Here is a 24,193-nt window from a genome sequence, read left to right as displayed (position 1 = left end):
AATTTTTATAAGAGGCATTTTAAAGAATTTCACAAGGTCTATGGGATCTTCAGGGTCATCATTGCTTAACCCTAATGATTCCACATCCATAGAAAGGTGCTCAGGTACTATAACTCCCTGTCCCTTTCCCCGAACATCCATCTATGTCAAGAATATCATTAACAATTACAAAATTAGTATAAATCACTAAAAAAAAGAACATAATAATGTAACAGTTTCCTTCTACCTAATTTGTACAATTACAATGAGGTTTACCTGCTCGGTAGAAGTGTCGCAAGGTACATCTCTGTCTGCGATATGTGATGGATCCATGTCGACTTGTGACAAAGAAAAAATATAAAAAATGTTAGCCAAATTACATCATACACAACATGAACAACATAAACTTTGTACATAAAAAGAGGATTAAATAATAAAAAGATGTTGTCATCAAAATCATTGTAAATTTTGTAATTCCTTACCTTTAATTTATGTAGACTATGCAGGATCCTCAACTAAATGGTCACATTCAAAAACCATATTCTCAGGGTTGTGTTGATCCATACCATGTGCTCCGGGTGCTCGACCTATAGAAAATTGATATACATAAATAAACCGTGATCATGATCTCATCTTCACGTGATTTATTATGTATATAAATTGTCAAAAACGATATAATGAAAAACCTACCAATGGATGATAATCATGTCCACCTTCAATGTGACCATGTAGACTACAATGTTTCTTTGTTGTTTTGATTAGAAGTCTTCTAGTCTTTAACCCCTTACAAATTTTGCACAAACAATAACATTTTCCATCACCTTTTCTTTTCAACTTAGACCACAATCTAGCAATTGTCTCCTTATTTTGTTGTTCGTTGATATTGTCTGACATGGTCTTTCTTCACAGGCAAGAAAATAGAAATTATTGTTTGACATGGTCTTTCCCTCAGGAGCTGGTAGATCCTACTTCCATACTTTAATTCTATTTTCTCAAAGGACAATCCTAAAAATCCATGCATTGCAAACAACTTTTTACACCTTTGTTGGTTGTGGTGGTGTCATAGAGAGTTTACATCAATAAATGAAGAACATGCCAATGCTTTTAATGCAGCAGTAGAAGTCTATCTCTTATTCAATATCTCTAGTGAAACCCCCATGATCTTTTGTTGGAGTATAATTTGTTATATTCTAGAAAGGGTCTTGTCCTTTGTTGATGGGATACTCATCTACCTCAAGAAATAACTATTCTTTTCTCCAACAAAAAGTGGAACTAAATGAAGATCTAGCACCATGAAATTAATCCTCAAAAGGATTACTATAGTTATTTTTGGTAGATAATGATCTGGGTAAAATACTAATGTGGCTTTACGAAACATTATGTACTAGCCTAGCATACTCTAACAACTTTGGTGCGACATGCTACATCCAATTAAGTCTCCATCAGTATCTCTATTGTGTTTATGGATTGGGATTCAATGTACTCTTTTTATACATAGATTTTACTTTCAACTTAGGAGGTTTGTATGTACTTACTTGTCTTTCGATTGTATCCCTATTTCAAGAATTTCTTCTATCAATAAATCATTTGTTGTAAGTTGTACAAGTGGAAGCTTGAACATGCCTTCCATGCTAGCCTTGTTGATACGTTCAACACCATCTTGTGCAACAAATCTTTAGGACTCCATTTTTTCGAATTGAAGAGTGAGTAGTAGGGACAATCTAGGACACTTACAGAGGTTTTTCAAGAGAGATAAATAGACCTAAATATTATGGCTTAATAATGATCAATAGGTAAACATATAAGAAACTCTCAATATCAAAATGACTTTCTCAATTGTCTTTACTAGAAATTGATAGATCTGCTAATAATGGCTTTATGACTGTATGTCAACTTTAGACTCAATCCAAGAAGAGCTATAACTAATATGCGATATCTAGATTTATGATCTCTATAAATAACAATCCCATAATTATGTTTCCATGCATCTATACCACAACACAAACATCATGCTAGTGTTCAGCCATAGCAATTGATATCCTAATTATAGAATGTGAAATATGCACATAACTATGAATAAAGATTAAGAAAAACAAAGAAAGATGCTTATTGCAAACATAAATGACTAATGGACAAGAATTGAATTCATTGTAGATAGTTTTGAATATCAAATTCACTTATTTGTGTGCATTTAGTAACTCATGTACTTGTGGCCAACCATTTATCACTTTCAAAAATTAAAAACTTATTAATAACATTAAATGGCTAAATAATTATGTTTTAGTTGAAATTGAAAATAAAATATTTTATTTCAGGACAACTCACACTATTCCCTATCATATTTTAGACTCTCGGTTTTGTTAGTAGTGGTTTGATGTCTTTGGAGCTGATCATTGCATTTCTTTAGTTACATTTGTCAGCCTACTCCCAGCCTATGCCAAAATGGGAGCTTTGGAACAGGGTATGGACATCCATCAAAGCATAAAAGATAGAGGAATTTTGTCAGATGTAGTTGCAACTGCACAAAATGGATTTGTTGAGAAGGCTTTAGAAACTTTCAAGCAAATGCAATCGGTGGGTTTAAAGCCAAATTCTATGACCATTGCTACTATCCTCCCTGCCTATGCCAAAATGGGAGATTTGGAATAGGGTATGGACATTCATCGAAGCATAAAGGATAGAGAAATTTCATCAGATGCTGTAGTTGTAACTACCTTGGTAGACATGTATGCAAAATGTGGAAGCACAAACAAGGAACGTGAACTATTTGATAGAATGCCTGAAAGAAATGTTGTCTCGTGGACTGCAACGATTGCTGGATATGCACAAAATGGATTTATCAAAAAGGCTTTAGACACTTTCAAGCAAATGAAATTGGAAGGCATAAAGCCAAATTCCACAACCTTTGCCAACATCCTCCCTGCCTATGCAAAAATGGGAGCTTTGGAACAGGGTATGGACATCCATCAAAGCATAAGGGATAGAGGAATTTTGTTAGGTGTTGTACTTGCAAATGCCCTGCTTGACATGAATGCAAAATGTGGAAGCATGGACAAGGCTTGTGAATTGTTTGATACGATGCCACAAAGAGATGTTATCTCATGTGAACAATCAACACACGTGTATACGGAAGGAAGGGATTGCTAATACAAAATTGAATGCTCACTCCTCAATCACAGTTCTATGGTTTTACGAGATTAAACTAGGACAATTAACCACCACATGTATATTTTTTGCAACATGAAATTAAAAACTAGGGCAATTTGAATCTACCTCCTGCGTGGGATTGCCTTCGACGTGGGTTTGATGTTCTTGGGGGTTGAAGTCGCCATGCACGCCTATGCAGGATTACAATTCACAAATGAATTCCCTGCCTCTTTTTTTATTTTGTAATGGTCGTTGTCATTGGAATTATGATGAACTCGAACACTTTTTTTAGAAAAAGAAAATTCTCATTGCTAATGCCTTCTTCATTGAAACCAAATGGGTAATTTCCGTCAGAATTACGATGAATGCGAGCATTTTTTCAAAAAAAAATCAAATTTGGCCATAATATACCTTCTCTGTTGGAAACCTCAGTCAGAAATCTAGTCCAAATGTATTAGTGAAAAAATATAAAAAAGTAAAGAGAAATAAATTCATCCTTGTGTGAAAACCACTTCTTGTGGCGCCTTGGGCAAGTACCATGATGAAAACCTGGCAAACCAGCGTCATTCGTAATCCATCATCCTTTTTTATTTTACACTAGGGTAAAGTTCCATCCATGTACATACATCTATTATCCTTCATCCTCCATTATCCCTCATTCGCTATATCTACATTCATATCCCTTTTCCACCTTTGATCTTGACAAGGTTAAGGATCTTTACAGGTTTTGCATGTGTCCTATATATTACACTTGATCCAAACCCTTTAACTCCTATCCATTGCTCTTTTACATCCTTCATTACAACCTTTGATATTTCTTATCCTATTTGTCCCCTATCCAGATCTATTCCTTGATCTTGATCAACACTATGGAAAAAATGCAGAAACATGCTTTCCACAAACCTCTTGACATGGCCACTTCTTTGGATCATATGGCTTTTTTGTGCTATATCCTTGCTTTACATTGCTAAAATCCTTGCTTTACATTGCTATATCTGGTCCATGTGCTTCGATTAATATTGTGAGATAGTCCTTGAAAGCGTCTACCATCATTCACTTATCCATTCATGTACTCAAAATCCCTTTTGCCTTGCTAGACAGTAGGGGCAAACATCAAAAAATTCTAAAAATTATAAAATATCCAGAAAAAAATCCTTAAAAAAAAAAACTCAAACAAAAAAAAAAATCTTGAAAATCAAAGCATGGACCATCTATCAAATCAAACCAACAACAAGCAAACTCTCAAAGTCTACAATCAAACTGATTACATGTCTAATCAACATCAACACCAACATGTCTTATACAAGGATGTGTATGCTCAAAACCAAACAGATCAGTCCTATATGGGGTACTCACTCTTTGAAACCAGACACTCTTATCAATCATCTAACAATCGAAAGAATGACATAGATCAGTGTGTCTGCTGGATTTTATCCTAGTTAATCTTATCTTTATCAACTGATGGCAAAATGTGTTTCATCTTTAAAAATCACTAAAAAATTTCCACTTTCCTACTATTTCACTTTGCTTTTGCTTGTGCATAATCTTTAGTCACTTTCGTGACCCCCCTTGGTTCTCCTTAGAACCCTCATGGCTTGAAATCAATCAACATTATAGTCCTAGAGAACTTCAATCTTAAATCCCTTATCAGCTCAACCAAGCCATCCTTGTGTCAATCAAGTCTGGATCGTTCACTCTGAGTCAGTCATCTGTCTCCTACCTTATACATAGTTTTGATCACTAGCACCCTATCAAACATGCAAAACAAGAACAAATGAAAATAACAACTCACACTGCTTGAGCTATGCTAACATTTTCTTTGTATGTTGTCTTTTATATTGGCTTTCGCTCATTATTCCCTCTGAGTAACTCAAAGAAGTCTATCGTGACTAAGAGGTACAAGGAATGGGGGCATAATACCTTTCATTTTTTCTGCTTGTGGATGTGATTCCGATGATCTGAAAACGTCCTATAAACTGGGTGTCTTTGGTAAGAGCCTTCATATTAAGGTGAAATAGCCTCACATGCCTCGACTTTGTTTATATGCGTGCTTCAGTAAGGCCAGAACAATTTCCTTGTCTATTTTGTTTGCATGCAAGAAGCATTCAAGTCATCTTGGCCTCCTTTTGCCTTGGTGCTTATGTTTGACTACTATATCAAAGAGGACAGGACATTCAGGTCATCCCGGCTCTTTGTTCCTTGATGCTTCTGTCTATTTCCTACATTTAATGCTCGATGATGATAAGAAAGTGAATCAATATCCAGTGACTAGGTCCTAGTTGCATCTTTTGCATTCCTGTTAAGTTTCATGCATTGCATGGTGAATCTGGCATACTAACGATGATTTTGGTCTTCTTCACTTGGAGCTTGAATTTAAATCAACCTTCTCTTCATGGCTAAGTGGTCAAAACCCTAATTTTCAACTTGCTCCGATTGGCATGAAAACTACACCCTTGGCTAATTTGATTGTCTTGATTCCATTTCTGGGATCGAAATCAAAATCCGAGATCATCTTCCTAGTCAATCTCGCACAACTATGACCACTTAGCACTTTCATCAAATGCTCATTCTTTTCTTCAAATTGCACTCAATTTCTTATCAATCAATGCTAAATCTTCAAATGGCCCTTTGAATCATTCTTTGCGCTCAAATTATTAATCACTCAATCTTTTTATCAAATTGCTTGAAATCACTGTACAACCTGCCGATCTTTCGATTTTGCTCCCGAGGGAGCATACTCATGAAATCATCATCATCAGTGATCACATCCTCAAAGTCGATAATTTCTTTCAAAATCTTCATTACAAGTCAAGAAGCTAATCTTTACGGACATCAAATAAGACCTTATTGCTAGGGGCATCTAAGCTTCATCGCTTCATTTCAAGTTGAGATTTCTTGATCATCTGAATCAAATCAATCTATAGGGGCATATCAGTTTTGTTGCATCAAATCAAGTTGATATTCTCTTCATCTGATTTAGTCTCTTAACATTAATTTGTTTCATCTCTTTTCATCAAGCTGATTATTTGTTTAAACTCAATCAAGGGTTTAAAGAGTATCTTTGATCTCACGCTCAATCTAAGCAAGTGTTCAATTTCATCGCATCAAATCAAGATGGATAGTTTATCATCACTCATCATGTCTTGATCTATCAAGTTCAAGATTGGTTTTATCTTCGCTCATTGTGTCTAGTTCAATCAAGTTCTAGATCTGTAAGATCCGCTTCTTGATCCATCAAGTTCAAGTTCGGTATCTTTGCTCTTCATCGGCCCTAGTTCAATCAAATACAAGATCAATATCACTTTCAATTAGTCTATTCAGTTTCATCACTTCAAAACAAACTGAATACCTCACTCTTCATCAGTTTTTGATCCATCAAGTTCAGAACTAATATCTATTTGACATCAACTATTCTTTGAACCAACGCACTACTCGCACATTAATTCAAAGAAGGGAAAATGTAATACCCTAAAAATGGTCACCTAAACAATGGGCCCCTAATCTCGACAACATCATCAAGGTCCTAACCAAAGGCAATTAAATCAACCTTGAGCACCTAATTAATTAATTCTTCAATCATTAATGTCACATGGAAAATTAATTACTTAATATTAATTAAATATTTATTTAATTAATTAAATCATTCCAAGTAAATCATTTTGGTCAACTATCCTATTTATTTAATTAAATATCCTAGTATATTTAATTAATTATTAAATTTGTCATTCAATCTTCAAAAAAGGAATTAATTTACAAAAAGAGATTTATCACAAAAAGAGGAGTTAATTTGAAAAATAAATAAAAATTGCCATAAATCTTCAAAAAAGGAAACAAATCGAGAAAGAGGAATTGGAAATTATGAGCACAAACCTTCAAAAAAGGAAACAAATTAAGAAAGAGTTAAATTGAAAAGAAAAAGAATTAAAATTTGAGAAAAGAAATCATATGGAGATAATCTTGAAAATCAAATTAAAAATTGAAGAAAAATCTCAAAGAAATCAATTAAAACAATTAAATCTCAAAATTGAATAAAATAGAGAATATATCAGTTTTTCTGATTTTATCTTAATTTTAGTTCAATTTCCTTTAAAATTGAGAAAAGCAGTCAATCACATCAATTCACCTGGATTGTGCTTCTTGTAAAATCATGATCGCTCATCATCATTTGATCTCAGTCATCAGTTTTTTTTTTCTGAATTTTCTATAAATTCAGGCTCTCATCTCCTAATTACGGATCCTAGAGAATATATTGTTATCATGTTGTTTTTCCTCTAGGTTCATTGAGATTGTGCATTGAGATATTACATATTGGTTATTGCATATTTGTTGAATCATTTAGCTTAATATTCATTCATAGCTTAATCTTACATTCATCTAGATTAATCAAGCATATCTAGCTTAATCTTGCATCCATTTAGCTCAATTTCATGCTCATTAGAATAAATCCTTCGTTTAGGTGTTGTCTAGTTACTGGTATTGCATATAAAAATCTGAGAGCAAGACTAAACTCGCATCTAATAGAAGGCAATAGGTCACTTTGTGATGGTTTATTGTTCATTGTTGATTGATTTACTAACCATGCATCTAATGACTTATTGAAGTGTTGTGTATTCCAGATACAGATACGATCCACTTTTCACAAACACAGAATGGAGACCTATATTTCCTCCCTTGGTTTTGATGTGTGAATGTCTATCAAGAATGGGTACGCTATCCCTAGTGTTCCTCCCATTGATCATGATGCCAAGAAGGAGTATGAGAACAATGCAAAGGCCAAACATGCTATCTTGAGCGGGCTATCTGATAATGAGTTTGTAAATCTCATGCACTGTGCATCTGCCAAGGAGACTTGGGATAAAATGTAGAGGTTATTTGAAGGAGATGCAAAAGTCAAAGAGGCCAAGCTGCAAGTAGTAAGAGGCCAACTTGAAGGCATCAAGATGAAGGATGAAGAAAAGATTGCATAATACCTTCCAAATTTGATGAAACTGTGAATACCACCAAAGGACTTGGAGAAGAGATTGCAGATGAGATTCTTGTCAAGAAGGTACTTAGGTCTCTTACACCTAAATATGATACAAAGGTTTATGTCATAGAATATGCCAAGGATCTGAAGGTCTTTACAATGGATGAGCTATTTGGATCAATAACAACCTATGAACTGAGAACAATCGGTGATACATCCTTAAGGAAAAAGGCAATGTTTGATTGGGAGGGGTTCTCAAAGAGAGTCACACCTATGTCAATAGGTAGTTGAATGATGTTTTAATGATGTTTTAGTGGGCTCTTGTCTCTCTTCACTTGTCCCTTTAACAAGTCAAACACTCAAACTCTCTTGGAGTGCTCTCTATCAATTTATGCCCTTTAATTGCTTTAGCCATGATTGAGATTCACAAGGGTAAATCCAACCATTATGCAATCCAACTCTCCAACATGTACTTCCATAGGTTTTATGGGGTGTTTCATTGGTGTTTCAATTCCAATCAAATGACTCTTCAACTGGTTTTTCACCACTTTCTCATCGCTCCCTCTTTCTCCTATTTTCTAGGCCTAGTAGTCCTAGAGCCCCAATTAGCCTACCTTGTCAGTATTTGGGCATTTACTCATAAATATCTCAAATAACCCACCAACAAATTTTGTGATCCGAGTACCCTTTTGGAAAAACTTTTGAATCCACTAGGGCAGACAATCTAATCAGTTCGTACTAGTATGAATCTCAAAAATGGCACTTTTGAGGGGTTTTGAGTTAGCAGTTTTCTTGAAAAGGGTTTTGATGGCCTCTACACCATATCACACCTCCACCTCTTCAATGATACTTTTTATTGCATCACACTTACATGCCAAACCCTTGGCACATTCACAACTATTCATCCCTGCAAGAAAAGACAATGTTTTCAATCATTTTCCTAACCGAGCTATGAAGGAGCTCGCTTAGGAAATGATAACAAGTTGCTTCCCAAAAACTTCCATGCCATTCAAAAACATATTTACACTATACAAGGGTTTCATATCTTGAATCCCAAGGGCCATTGAGCAAAACTCAAAGGATTTCAAGTTGGAACCATGACTGGGCTCTTAAACCCTTGCTCAGGCCGAGAGCAATACGAATTTGCAACCACACTTCAAAATTGCACTAAGTAAAAACACAAACACCTTCTGAGAAATAAAATATCATACACAAAACCACCATGAAATAACAGTAGCAAAATCAATTTATTATGTATAAGGTAAAATCTGGAAATTGTCTTCCAATTCTATTCAAACTTGCTCACAAATGGTCCAACCCATGTACAATCATTATCAAAGAATTTGATATGCCATATGGATCCTAACCAACTCTTCATCAGTTTCCTAAACACCGATTTGCTCAAAATTGTAAAATTTGCTCAAAACTTGTAAAATGTTGTCGAGCAACAATGACACGTTTTGCTGAAATGTGCATTTTTACATTTTATGCATTTCTACTCATCCTAAACCTCCTAGGATGACTCAATAACATTAAAATGACATTTTTAGATGCCAAATGAGTTTTTACAAGACATTTTACATCAAAATCCAAATTTTTGCCATTTTAGGCTTACAAGGACTCATAGGTCAAATTTGGGCAAACAAATAACCTAGTTGACAATCATCCTTAAAATGACTATCCAACACACATGTGGAGCTCTGATTAGTCCATTATTCACAAACCTAATCCAAAATAAGGACTATCACACCAAAATCTAGAAAGAGCATCAACAAAATGGTTAGAAGCTAGGTGCTCCTGCACCATACTCCCCCAATGAAAAAGAAGTCAAGCGAATCCTTTAGGAAACAAAGAAAGGGGAATCCCAAGCTTAGAGAAGTCTTCTTCAGGTACCCAAGTATCCTCAGATGCTGGAAGGTACTGCCATTAGATCAAATGCTCCATATAGGCAGTGTACCTTGTCTTCTTGAGCATTCTAGTATCTAACACTTGCTCTGCTTGTGGCATGGTTGGAGGTAGTAAGGGAAGGTCTAAAAGTGCTTGAGAGAACTCTAAGACTCTACTACATTCCTCTATATGTGTTCCCTTATACTGCACCAAGTCTGTAACATTGAATATAGGAGATAAAGCCATGTCACTGGGTAGGTCTAGTTTGTAGGCATTATTTCCATACTTGGCCAAGACCTTACAAGGTCCAATCCTCCTCATCTGAAGTTTACTAGGGACACCTTTCTGAAGTCTTTATTTTTTTAAATGAACCATGACCAAGTCCCCAACAAAAAATCATATATCCTTTCTTTTCTCATCTACTTTTTGTTTGATCTTTTGAGAGGTGTCTAGTAGGGTTGTCCTAACCTTCTCATGAATCTCTTGCATGGATTGAGCCATATCCATAGCATGTCCACTCTATTGTCCCATCTTCCCAACATCTCTGAGCTCCAAAACACCTCTAGGATGAAATCCATAAACTATCTCAAAATGGCTCTTATTGGTTGATCCATTCACATTGTCATTGTAGGCAAACTCAACTTCATGGATGATCTGACCCAAATCTTGTCCATACTCCTTTGTCAAACACCTAAGAAGGTTTCCAAGTGTTCTATTGACCACCTCTATTTGGCCATCTATTTGGGGATGATAGGCTGAACTAAAAGACAAGTTAGTATCCAATCTTTGTCATAAAGTCTTCCAAAAATGACCAATAAACTTTGCATCTCTATCTGATACTATATTGATAGGTAAGTCATGAATCCTAATGACTTCCTTGAAAAATAAATGAGCAATATTACTATCATCACGAGTCACATTACATGGAATAAAATGGGCCATTTTGCTAAATCTATCTACTACAACATAGATACTATCCAAACCTAATTTGGTCTTGGGCAAACCAACAACAAAATCCATACTTACACACTCCCATGGCCGGTTAGGGATAGGTAAAGGCTGATAAAGACAAGCATTAGAAGAATTACCCTTGGCTCTTTGGAAAACCACACATTGCTCCACATATTTTCGGATATCCCTTTGCATCTTAGGCCAATAGTAGAATCTTTGAACAAGTTACAAAGTTTTGTTCAAGCCAAAATGTCCACTTAAACAACCATTATGCTTCTCTGCATCAAATTTTCCCTCATAGACCCTTTAGGTACACAAAGCTATCCCCCTTTAAACAAAAGACCATCTTGTAAGGTAAAATCTGCATATTCACTATGAAAATGATTTTTAAACTCTTGACAAACCTTGTAGATGGCAGCAAAGTCTTCATCATCTTGGTATAACCCCTTGAAACTATCCACTCCAATACTTTTGAGCTGAACCTCTTGTATTGTTAGCAACCTTCTTCTTAATGCATCATAAACTTTATTACATTGATCCTTCTTGTGTTTAATGGTAAAAGTATATGACTGCAAATACTCAACCCATTTAATATGCCTATGATTCAACTTTTCTTGTGAATTGAGAAAGCTAAGAGCTTGATTATCAGTATAAACCACAAATTATTTAGGTAGCAAATAATGTCTCCACTTCCTAAGAGATTGAAAAAGTGCATACAACTCTAAATCATAAGAAGAATACCTTTTCTTGGCATCATTGAGTTTCTCACTGAAAAATGCAACCAGTCTATTATCTTGACTTAAGACTGCTCCAACTGCTATATTGCTTGCATCACATTCAATGGTCAAGAGATTGACAAATCTTGGAAGAACTAATACTGGTTGAGTATCCACCTTTGTATTCAAGAGATCAAACCCTCTTTTTTCTCTTTTTTCCATTGAAACTTGGTCTTCACACCTCCTTTGATTGTATCAAGCATAGGTGCACATATCTCACTGAATCCTCTAATGAACTTCCTATAAAATTGTGCCAAACCAGGAAAACTCCTCACTTCACTTGTTGTCCTAGGTGTAGGCCACCTGATTATGGCTTCCACCTTAGAGGTATCCATCTTCAAATCACCTCTTGAGATTACAAACTCAAGATATATCAACTCATGTTTCATGAACTCACATTTCTGCAAATTGATGGTTAGTTGCTCATCACATAGTTTCCTTAATACAATCTCTATATGCTTAAGATGTTAATCTTTAAACTTTCTAAAAATCAAGATGCCATCTAAATAAACAACAAAAAATTTACCAATATAGTCTTTGAGTACTTCATTGATGAGTCTCATGAATGTGCTAGGGGCATTTGTGAGTCTAAATGGCATAACAAGCCATTCATAAAGTCCTTTTGTGGTCTTGAAATTTGTCTTCCATTCATCTCCCTCCTTGATTATAATTTGGTGATAACCACTCTTGAGGTCTATATTGGTGAAGTATTCAGCACCTCCTAAACAATCCATCAAATCTTCAATCCTTGGAATGGGAAATCTATACCTGATTGTGATTTGGTTGATAGCTCTAGAATCAGTGTAAAGTCTCCAAGTACCTCCCTTCTTTGGGGCCAAAATGATGGGAACTGCACATGGATTGATGCTCTTCCTTATCAAACCATTGTCCAAGAGTTCTTGTATTTTCTTGGCTACTTCTTTATTCTGCTCTGGTGTCACTTTATAAGATGCCTTATTAGGCAATGAGGCTTTGGGTATAAAGTCAATTTGGTGACTTATGGCACATTGAGGAGGTAAGGTTACAGGTGTTCCATCACTGATAATGTCCTTGAACTGATTTAGAATCTTCTACACTTAATTGGGAATGCATACTTTCTCCTCCTTGTTGTCTTATTTTGGTTTTACTACAAGTGCAAACCCCACTCCTTCTCCTTCCTTGAGAGTGTTAATGAATTCCTTCTCTCCAACTAGCAAAAAATTAGGACCCTTTGATCTTCCCTCTTCTTGGTCTCTTATGGACTTAATTTTATAGGTCATCCCATCTTTTTAAAAGTACAGGCATTCTTTTCCCCATGGTGTGTTTCTTTTATGTCAAACTGCCAAGGCCTACCTAGGAGTAGGTAGCAAGAATCCATTGGCAAGATATCACACAATATTTTGTCCTTGTAGCCTCCTATAGTGAACTCCACCCATTTTTCTTCATTCACAAGAACATTTTGCCCCTTGTTGAGCCAAGTAACCCTATAAGGATCACTATGTGGGATTCTTTGTAGTTTGAGCTTACTCACTACTTCTTCTGACACTATGTTATCAGTGGACACTGAATCCACCACTACTCTGCATAATTTTCCCAATATCTATCACTTTATCCTAAACAAGGATCTCCTTTGGCTAGGTTCCTCCTTAACCAGTTCTTTGATCATGACTCTTCTCATCATGAGATTATCTCCAACCTTTGAATCTAAACTCACTTCTAATGCTTTCATATTTGCGGCATCTTCTTGAATATAGTTTACTCTCCTCTCACCTCCTTGGGATGAAGAAGACTTCTTAGGACATCTATAGGTCGAGTGTCCAAGTTGATGGCAACTGTAGCACTTCATTGTGGTGAAATAGGATCCTCTTCCTGATCCACTAGACCTTCCTCTACTAGAGTTGCTAGATCGCCTTCCTCTATAGCTGCTCTTGCTATTGGAATCCTCACTTTTCTCTACCAACTTGGATTCCCTTTGGGATCTTTGGTCTACACTTATTCAACCATAGCTACCTCTATGACCTCTACCATCTCTTCCCCTACCTCTGCCTCTATTGCTTTGCTCTTGTTTCTTTTTTCTCTTCTCTTCCACCTTGAGTGCCAATTGATAGCACTTATAAATAGTACTAGGACACAACAAAATCAACTCTTCTTGTATATTCCATCTCAAGCCATTTAAGTACCTTGGTACCTTGATGCTTTCATAGTCCACCACCTTAGATCTCAAACACAACTTCTGAAATTCCTCAATGTAGCTGCTCACATCTAGTTCTCTTTGTCTCAAGTTTTGTCACCTCTTGTGCAATTGAATTTCATATTCTTTAGGGATATATGCTTCTTTCACCTTGGCTAGCATTCCTTTCCAAGTGGAAATTGGGTTCTTACCCTCCTTTTGTCTCTCCTCTTGGATGAACTTCCACTTAGTCAAGGCTCCTCCTCTCAATCTAGATTTGGCTACCTTCACCCTTTGTTCCTCACTATTTCCATCACATTCAAAGTGATTCTCCAATCCCTCAATCCATTCCATGACTAGTTCTGGTTCCATTTTTCCACAAAAAAGTGGCACTCCTTCTAAGGACTTCCCTCCTAAGGCTTTGATGGCTCTAAGGAAAGGTTCTTCAGGTAGAATAGGATCTGGTTCAGGTGTGCTATCCTCTTCTACTACTTCTTTACCCTTCCCTTCATTGAATTTGATTGTCACCTTCTCGGTCTTGTCTTCAACTACGTCTAGTTTTCTCTCCAATTGTTGTAATCTTACCCTGAGGAGTCTATTCTCTTCCTCTTGATCTTCTACCTTTTTGGCTAACTCTACATGGGTCACCATCCTTAGACTATTTTCTCCTACCGACTCAATCTCTGACATGAACTGGCTTCTTCCCAAGTCTTAGTTGGCTCTGATACCACTTTGATGGGGAGGGGTTCTCAAAGAGAGTCACACATGGTTCAATAGGTAGTTGAATGATGTTTTAGTGGGATACTATCTCTCTTCACTTGTCCTTTTAAAAATTCAAACACTCAAACTCTCTTGGAGTGCTCCCAATCAATTTATGCTCTTTAATTGCTTTAGGCATGATTGAGATTCACAAGGGTAAATCCAACCATTATGCTATCCAACTCTCCAACATGTACTTGCAGGGGTTTTAGGGTGTGTTTCATAGGTGTTTCAATTCCAATCAAATGACTCTTCAATTAGTTTTTCACCAATTTCTCATTGCTCCTTCTTTCTCCTACTTTCTAAGCCTGGTAGCCCTAGAGCCCTAATTAGCCCTACCTTGCCGGTTTTGGGGCATTTACTCAAAAATCTCTCAAATAACCTGCCAACACCTTTTGTAATCTTAGTACCCTTTTAGACAAAATTTTGAATCCACTAGGGCAGAGAATCTAATCAGTCTGTACTGGTACGGATCCCAAAAATGGCACTTTTGAGGGATTTTGAGTTAGTAGTCTTCTTCAAAAGGATTTTGATGGCCTCTACACCCTGTCACACCTCCACATCTTCAATGAGACTCTGTCCTACATCATACACATTCCAAACCCTTGGCACATTCACAACTATTTATCCCTGCAAACAAATACAACGTTTTCAATCATTTTCCTAACCGGGCTATGAAGGAGATCGCCTAGGAAATGATAACAATTTGCTTCCCAACAAATTCCAGGCCATTGAAAAAAATATTTACATTGTACAAGGGTTCCATAGCTTGAATCCCAAGGGCCATTGAGAAAAACTAAAGGGATTTCAAGTTGGAACCATGACTGGGCTCTTGAACCCTTGCTCAGGCCGAGAGCAATACAAATTTACAACCACACTTCAAAATTGCACTAAGGAAAAACAAAAACACCTTCTAAGAAATAAAATATCATACACAAAACCACCATGAAATAAAAGTAGCAAAATCAATCCATTATGTACGGACTGTTGCTCCAAAGTTGAGAAAATACAAGGTAAAATATGGAAATTGTCTTCCAATTCTATTCAAACTTGCTCACAAATGTTCCAACCCATGTATAATCATTCTTAGAGTATTTTATATGCCATATGGATCCTAACCAAATCTTCATTGGTTTCCTAACCACCAATGTGCTCAAAAATACAAAAGTTGCTCAAAAGTTGTAAAATGTTGTCGAGCAACAATGACAACTTTTGCTCAAATGTGTATTTTTACATTGTATGCATTTCTACTCATCCTAAACCTCCTAGGACAACTCCCTAACATTAAAATGACATTTTTAGATTCCAAATTATTTTTTACAAGACATTGTACATCAAAATGCAAATTTATGCCATTTTAGGCTTACAAGGACTCATAGGCCAAATTTGAGCAAACAAACAACCTAGATGACAATCATTCTTCAAATGACTATCCAACACACATGTGGACCTCTGAGTAGTCCATTATTCACAAACCTAATCTAAAATAAGGACTATTACACCAAAATCTAGAAAGTCCATCAACAAAATGGTTAGAAGCTAGGTGCTCCTACACCAACATTCAATTCCACCCAGAAGAGCAAAGATGTAGCTTCTCATAAAGGATCCAGTGAAGACTGATGCAGAGGTAGCAAACTTTGTAAGAAATCTCAAAAGAGAATCTAGAAAGTATAAAGGAAAGCTACCACTCAAATGTTTCAACTGTGGTAAAGTTTGATACTTTGTTGCGAAATATCCTTATAATGAAACCGATGGAGATGATTCAAGAGGTTTCAATAGATCTGCTAGTAAAGATAAAGAAAGAAATGTCTACTGAAAAGGAAGAAGAGCCTACTAGAAGAAAAACAACCTATACACTATTGAGGATGATGTCATAGATGAAGAAAGTGCATCAGAACATGACTACCTTGAGAATGACAAAAAAATTAATCTCTTTACGGCACTTGATGAACCAATTGGTGAAGATAAGGAAGCAGAAGATATTGATACTGAAGTGGATCTAGAAGGTGACCTTATAAGTTCTCTTGAGGATGTGAGTAAAATAAGAAGATAACTCAAGAAATTCAAGCTTTTTGCAGTAGATGAACAAGGTCTCTTGAATCAATCCTTGGATGAGTCTAATCAAGTTATATCTAACTTGAAACTATAGTTGGAAGAAACTACGAGGATATGTGAAGTTACATCCCCTGATCTCATGAAGAAGGAAAAGGAGCATCAAGTTTTGGAAGAATAAATAATGAAGCTCAGAAAGGAGCTTGAAGAAAGGAATAAATAAAAGTAAGAAGCAAATATAAAGGCAGCACCAAAGCTTTAGACAAGATGTTGAGCAAACAGAAGCAATCCAAAGATACTGGTGGCTTTGGTTTTGAAGAAGGTCAAACTTCAAACAACAAAGACACATCTGGTAAGGAGATACAGTTCACTTCTTCAAATGAAGGAGAAGAGAAGAAGACATCCGTTGTGAGCAAGGATACTGGTAAAAAGATATATGTAGATAGCAATAAAAATTAGGTCACACAAACTGGTATACACAAGCAATGAACTAGAGGCCACACTCATTGTACTGACATGTAGATCCAAGGAGAAATCAAAGAGTTGACCATGAAAGATTCACTAGAGTCAACAACATGAAGGGAAGACCCCGATGAGGCAGTCGTTTGCAGGACCAAGGCAACCTAACCGGTATGTTTCAAACTTTCATGGTTACAATTACCGGTGTAACAAATTTGGGCATAGAATAGCTGACTATGGATTAATCAATAAGCCCTCTATGAGTTATGAAAGTACAAATCCTTTTAATGCATTATGGGATATGAATGTCGTCTATTATCATTGCAATGGATATGGTCATAGGAGTTTTGAATGTAGGAAGAATAAATCGGTGCCCTAGAATAATTTTAAGGATTCATCATTAAATGAAAATGTGAAATGCTATAACTATCAAGAGTTTGGACATATAGGATTTTTTTGTAAAAATAGGAAGATCAAGTAGAAGAAGAAAAATCCTGGTCAATAACCAGTAGTTGAACCGGAGCACAAAATAATAGCTGACAAGAAGAAGGAAACCAAATGGGTATGGGATGAGAAAGAAAAGGACAAGGCAGAATATAGTCTGATAGTGCAGACTGCTTTACATTCTCAAAGGAAAAATCTATGGGCTGTGGATAGTGGTTGTTCCAACCACATGACCGGTGATAAAAATAAATTTATCAAACTTGAAGATTGAAATGGTGGTTCAGTAATATTCAGAGACAACTCATCCATCAAAATGAAGGGAAAAGGTACTCTAAATATTGATGGAAAATTGAAGGCACATGATGTATATTTTGTGGAAGGCCTAAAGCACAATCTATTGAGTGTGAGTCAGATGTGTGAAAGGTTATAAATTCACCTTTGACTCAACTGGTTGCCAGATAAAGAGAAAGAGTATTAGTCAGGTTGTGGCAGAAGGAAAGAGAATAGATGGTAATGTTTTAAATTTGAAGGAATGGTATGAGTCCCAATGCATGATAGGATAGGTTGATGAAAGTTGGTTGTGGCACCAAAGATTAGGCCACATAAGCTTTGATAACTTGGTTGTAGTAAGTAGAAAGGGGCGTGTGAGGAATATTCCAACCATCACCAAACTAGTAAGCATATTTTGTAATGAATGTGTGAAAGGAAAGCAAACTAACTAGGTGAGTTTCCGGACAAGAGAGCACAACACCCAGAGACCACTTGAAATTGTGCATACAGATCTGTGTGGTCTGACTAGGATAAGATCTCTTTCTGGTGAGAGATATTTTATGCTCTTTATTGATGATTATTCAAGAATGACATGGGTCACTTTCCTGCAAGATAAGTCACAAGTATTTGACAGATTCAAGATCTTTATAAAGATGGCAGAGAATGAAAGCGGGTGCAAGCTAAAATATCTAAGATCAAACCAGGGTAGAGAGTTCACATCAAATGAGTTTGAAGATTATTGTGAAAGACCTAGAATTAGAAGACAATACTCAGCCCCTAGGACACCAAAACAAAATGGTGTGGTAGAAAGGAAGCACATGATAGTCAAAGAGATGACTAGAACCTTGTTGAATGAGGCCAGTCTGCCAAACACATATTGGAAGGAAGTTCTTCATACTACTGCATATACTTTGAACTGGGCTCAGTTAAGAATAAACAATAGAATGACACCTTATGAGTTGTGGTATGATCGGAAGCCATCAGTCAAATACTTCAAAGTATTTGGAAGTAAGTGTTTTATCAAGAGAGATATGGATGGTCTTGGTAGTTTTATCTCTAGGAGTGATGAAGGAATATTCCTTGGTTACTCATCTAATAGAAAGGCCTACAAATGCTACAACAAAAGATTAAGAAGAGTCATTGAGAGTGTGCATGTAAAAGTTGATGAGGATATGCACAAAGGAAGTCAACCACATGTAAACCGGTATGATGATTCTAGTGATGAAGGTGAGGAAGCTTAGTTAGAAAATGAACCAGAAGAAGCATCCAAGAAGGCTCCCAACCGTTATGTGCAGTTGAATCACCTAGAAGAGAAGATTCTAGGAAATAAGAGTGATGGTGTGCATATTAGAAGAAGACTTGCTCGGAATGATGAACAAGTGAACTTCTACCTCATGACTGAAATAGAACCTAAAAAATTCAATGAGGCCAGCAAAAGACAAGAATGGATGGATGCAATGGAAGAAGAATTGCAATAGATTGAGAAGAAAAAGACTTGGCAATTAGTCCCTAGACCAAAAGATAAGAACATCATTGGCACTAAATAGGTCTACCGGAATAAGATGAATGAAGAAGGTAAAATTGTTAGGCATAAAGCTAGACTGGTGTGCAAAGGATACTCTCAGGTAGAGGGAACTGACTATGAAGAAACATTTGCACTAGTAGCTAGATTAGAATCAATTAGAATGTTTGTAGCCTTTTCTGCCTACAAGGGCTATAAAGTATATCAGATGGATTTGAAATCTGCCTTCCTAAATGGAAATTTGGAAGAAGTGTACATGGAGCAACTGAAAGATTTTCTACTACATGATGATGAAACCTTTGTGTGTCAGTTGAAGAAGGCCCTATATGGCTTAAAGAAATCTCCTAGAGCATGGTATTTAAGAATGGATCAATACCTAAAGGAGCAAGGATTCAAAAAGGGGAGTGCTAACAACAATTTATACATAAAAAAATATGGAAACCACATGATTATTGTGGTTGTGTATGTAGATGACATTATTTTTGGAGGCAATAAAGACACCCTTTGCTAAGATTTTGTTGATCAGATGCAGTCAGAATTTGAGATGTCAATGCTTGGTGAATTGACATACTTCCTTGGTTTGTAGATACTACAGTAAGATAAGGGAATATTTATCTCACAAACCAAGTATGCAAAGGATATGTTGAAGAAATTTTAACTGGAGGATTGTAAATAGATAAGTATCCCTATGGTGACCGGAAGCAAATTAAGAAAGAATGATGAATCATCAGTGGTGGATCAGACATTTTATAGATCCACGATAAGCAACCTATTGTATCTAATTTCCTCTAGACTGGATATAGTGCAGGCAATACGTATGGTGGCCAGATTTCAAGTTTCACCAAAGTAGTCACATATGAATGCAGTTAGCAGAATTTTTAGGTACCTACAAGGAACACCCTATTATGGATTATGGTACCCTAAACAAGGGGAATTCATCTTGGAAGCATATACTAATGTTGATTGGGAAGGTTGCATTGATGATTGGAAGAGCACAAGTGGTGGTGCATTCTTTCTAGGTGACCGGTTGGTCTCTATGCATAGAAAGAAGTAGGATTACATCTCCCTATCAACTGTTGAAGCAAAATACATTGTTGTTGCTATATGTTGTTCTCAAGTGCTCTGGATGAAGTAAACCTTCAAGGACATACAGATGAATATTACTGATCCTATTTTCATCTGGTGTGATAATTCGAGTGCCATCAACATATCAAAGAATCCAATGATGCATTCCAGGACAAAGCAAATAGCTATTGAAAGTATCATTTTCTCAAAGAGAAGGTTGAAGGACAAGAAGTTAGGATGGATTATGTCCCTACTGGAGAACAAATAGAAAACATTTTCACCAAACCATTACCAATAAGCACCTTTGAGTACCTAAGACACAAGTTGGGAGTTGTGTCATCTTCCTTATGCAATTGAAGAGGCAAGGAATTATATGGTTCAGGGGGATTTCATAGAAGCATCTATAACTCTTGAGCCACATCTCAATACTGGCTGCAATCACTAGTAGCAGCCAAAGGGGAAGCTAGGTATGGATCAAAAGGGGAGTGTATAGTTCCCTTTGTCATTGTGTCAAAGGGGGAGAAATCTACCAGTATGAAGTGTCCTGCAGTAGGTTGACATCAATGCCAAAGGGGGAGATTGTTGGCATTATTGCAATTAAGTTGTCATTGATTTCAATTGGTTTGGTAAGGTCATCGATAAGTATGAAGTGGTGACTGGTATAAGAAGGGCAAGACATATTATGACAATGCACATGTCAATAAGTAGATGGAAGGAAGCCTATTGGTACACATGAATTGTGTCATCTACCAGTTAGGAGGCTTATCGGTAAGGCATAAACTAGGATGAAGGTTGGTTGTCTTTTTGTTATGAAGGCACAACAACCGGTGAGCATAATAGAGAGGATGTGTTGTCGGTACAGGCGATGTTCGTTGATCATACTAGTAAGGCTAACTGAACCGGTAGTCAACCGTGGTCAGCAAAGAATTTCAAACTAACTTTAAAATCCCAGCAGAGGTGGATGTCGACAAGCATGACAGCTGGATGCCAGGTGGTGATACTGCATAGGTCAATGGATTATGCATCGACATAGAAAATTAGCAAGCAGGTCGATGTTTATGAGCAACTTGCAAGTCACAGAGGATGCCAAAGGATTGTGGCTGGAGGAAGGAAAGCTATCAAAGCGACTAAACTGATCTTGCAAGAAGATTTGATCTTCATATAGTTTGGTGAAGGAAATAGCAAATCCATTAATGGTGAATGACAAAGAAAAGAAAAAAAGATGGTGCAGACCTCTAGATTTAGAAAACACACATTGGAATGCGAAGCTTTGCTGGTGATTGATCAATGTCATGAAGATCTTATCCATGGAAAAGCATATCAAACCAAATCGGATTCGGATCGAGTTGGAGAAGGCAAAACCTAACACGACATTGATTGAATGCATTCTTGGCAAGAATCCGAGATTATAAATAGAGGAGCTCGAGACAGAAAAGTTTGATGCTTGATGAATAGAAGGAGAGTGAAGAGAGCTTGACTGCAGAGAAGAATTATCTCCCTTAGAATTTATTCTAAGAAAGTTGCAGAGTGATTTAACAAGAAAACTGGTGAGAGGGTTTAACCGATAGTGATAGAGTACCCATATAACTGTAGTAGGTCTAACAGTTGAGCAAACTAGTGAGGTGTGATTAATGAAGAAGGCATCCAAGTGTGACACAGTTTGTTGTGAGGTTGTGAGAGAGAGAGAGAGAGAGAAGAGAGGCCAAGAATCAGAGAGAGTAATCTCATAACTAGTAGTGTGCGATCCAGTAAAGAAGAGAAGACTGTCAATCGACAGTAACCTATTTGATCAAGAGTTGCAAAACTTATTTGCAACAAGAAGCTATAACTATATCAAAATTGTATTTCACTATACATCATGTCACCCCTATATTTTTTCTCATGCCTAAAGCCTCATAATTAGATGAAAATGAGCTATTGCTAATGTTTTAAAGTTGAAAGTGTTGGTTACCTTTTCAAACTTTCAAGGACCCTCATGGACACCCCCTACATGTTAGTCACAAAGAAATCATTATTTTTCAAATCCTATAAAAGATGACACAAAATCCTTTTGTAGAGATAATTTTCACCTCCTTTTCTCCAAAATGACCAGTTTTTATGGCCAAACTCCATTCCAGCTGAGAGATTTTAATGCTTTTAATTTTGGGTTACCCATATACCCAAATAATTAAATCACAAGTCTTATGTGTCCCATGCAAAAATGATTTATGGCTTATGCTCTACTTGGATCATTTATTCTATAGTTAAAATTTCACAAGAAATAGAGCCCTCAATAAAAAGTTATGCAAGTTTTTCTATGGCAGCCCAATGGAACAATTGCCATTGAATTTGAACTATTGAACCTTTTCAAAAAGTTCAAAGTTCGGGTTCAACTAGAGCGGGTTGTATCACAACTTTATTTTTATGAGTGTAAGGTCTTTGTAATTTTTTGTCATTGAACTTGAAATTTGAACCTTCTTTGGTTGAAGGTTCAAAGGTTGAACGTGCAGCCAACTATGAAGACAAGGTGATAAATGAAGCATATTGTAGGTGCAGTTTGTGTTTTTGAACCTTCTGATTGAACCCTGCGGGTTCAAGGTTCAAGGTTCAAGCCCTGCAGGTTCAAGGTTCGATTTCAAAGGTTCAAATTTAGAGTTCAGAGATTCATCAAATGCAAGTTCAAAGTGTGTGAGTTCAAAATTCAGAAAGTTCAAAAATCCAATAACATTGGCATGTATATTGTTTGTAGTTCTCAATGTAGCCTGTAACCACAAATTTTCTGAGATAAAAAAATTAGTCTCAGTGCGGGGGAAATAACTATTAATTGAACCATTGAGGTTTTCTAATGTCTCACCATAGAGATTAGAAAAATATTATCGCGTGAAAAAGTTATTAATCTCTGAGTACAGGTCTATAAACAATTCTGAGATAGAAGATTTGAAGCTAAAAAAAAGTTGGCAAGAAGAAGATAAAAGATAAAAGAAAAGATTAATTAATAATTTTTTCAAGAATCGGTTATTGATAATTGAAAGTCTCTTTAAAAAGGAGGCTATATATATGCAGTGAAAGAAGGGTGTGCGGCGGCTTCTTCTTCTTTTCTTTTTTTTCTTTCTCTTTCTATTGTAAAAAAGAAGGGGTAGCATTGTTTTCTGGAATGCATAATTTTATTTTTTAGAAGTGTTGAGTATGTGAGCTCACATTTTGACATTGATGGAATGAAGAAGATTTTGTTGATCTGTGGATTTGTCAATATTTTCTTTTGATTACAATGAGCTTTGTTTCTCTTGTGATTACCTTTCATTACCTTTTTTGAGACATTAAACTGTGTATGCATTTAATTCTGAAACTTTGATTCTAGAAATAATTTGTATTTTGGAAATAAATATGTTGTTAGCTCTTTGTCTGGGTATTCTAATCCCCCTTTTCCTTTGAGGCATGAGAGAGACTCGATCAAAGTCCAAGACATTTTGATTCCATTGGAAAAGGTATTTTCTTGGGTGTGGGTAATTAAACTGTGTTTTACTTATCTTCATTCACTCCATTATAAATCTGCTATTCACATCTATGTCATGGCTATGAGAAAATGTCAGTTACCTTTATTGTTTTCCGGTTAAAAGCATATTAAAACATATATTTTATCCAATGAAGGGAGTTGTACCTTCATTTCAAAATTTAGAGAGCACTTGCACTCACCATTGCAAGTGACTCAACTGTTGGTTCTTGTTTTTGTCTTTCAATTTGGGCATTTGGGAGTCATGTTTTTGTTTTTCCCTTTGAAATTTCTTCTC

This window comes from Cryptomeria japonica, chromosome 7 (genome assembly GCF_030272615.1).
Source record: "Cryptomeria japonica chromosome 7, Sugi_1.0, whole genome shotgun sequence".
NCBI lineage: Eukaryota > Viridiplantae > Streptophyta > Pinopsida > Cupressales > Cupressaceae > Cryptomeria > Cryptomeria japonica.
The sequence above is the reverse complement of the archived record's forward strand: the minus strand, read 5'-3'. Positions refer to the sequence as shown.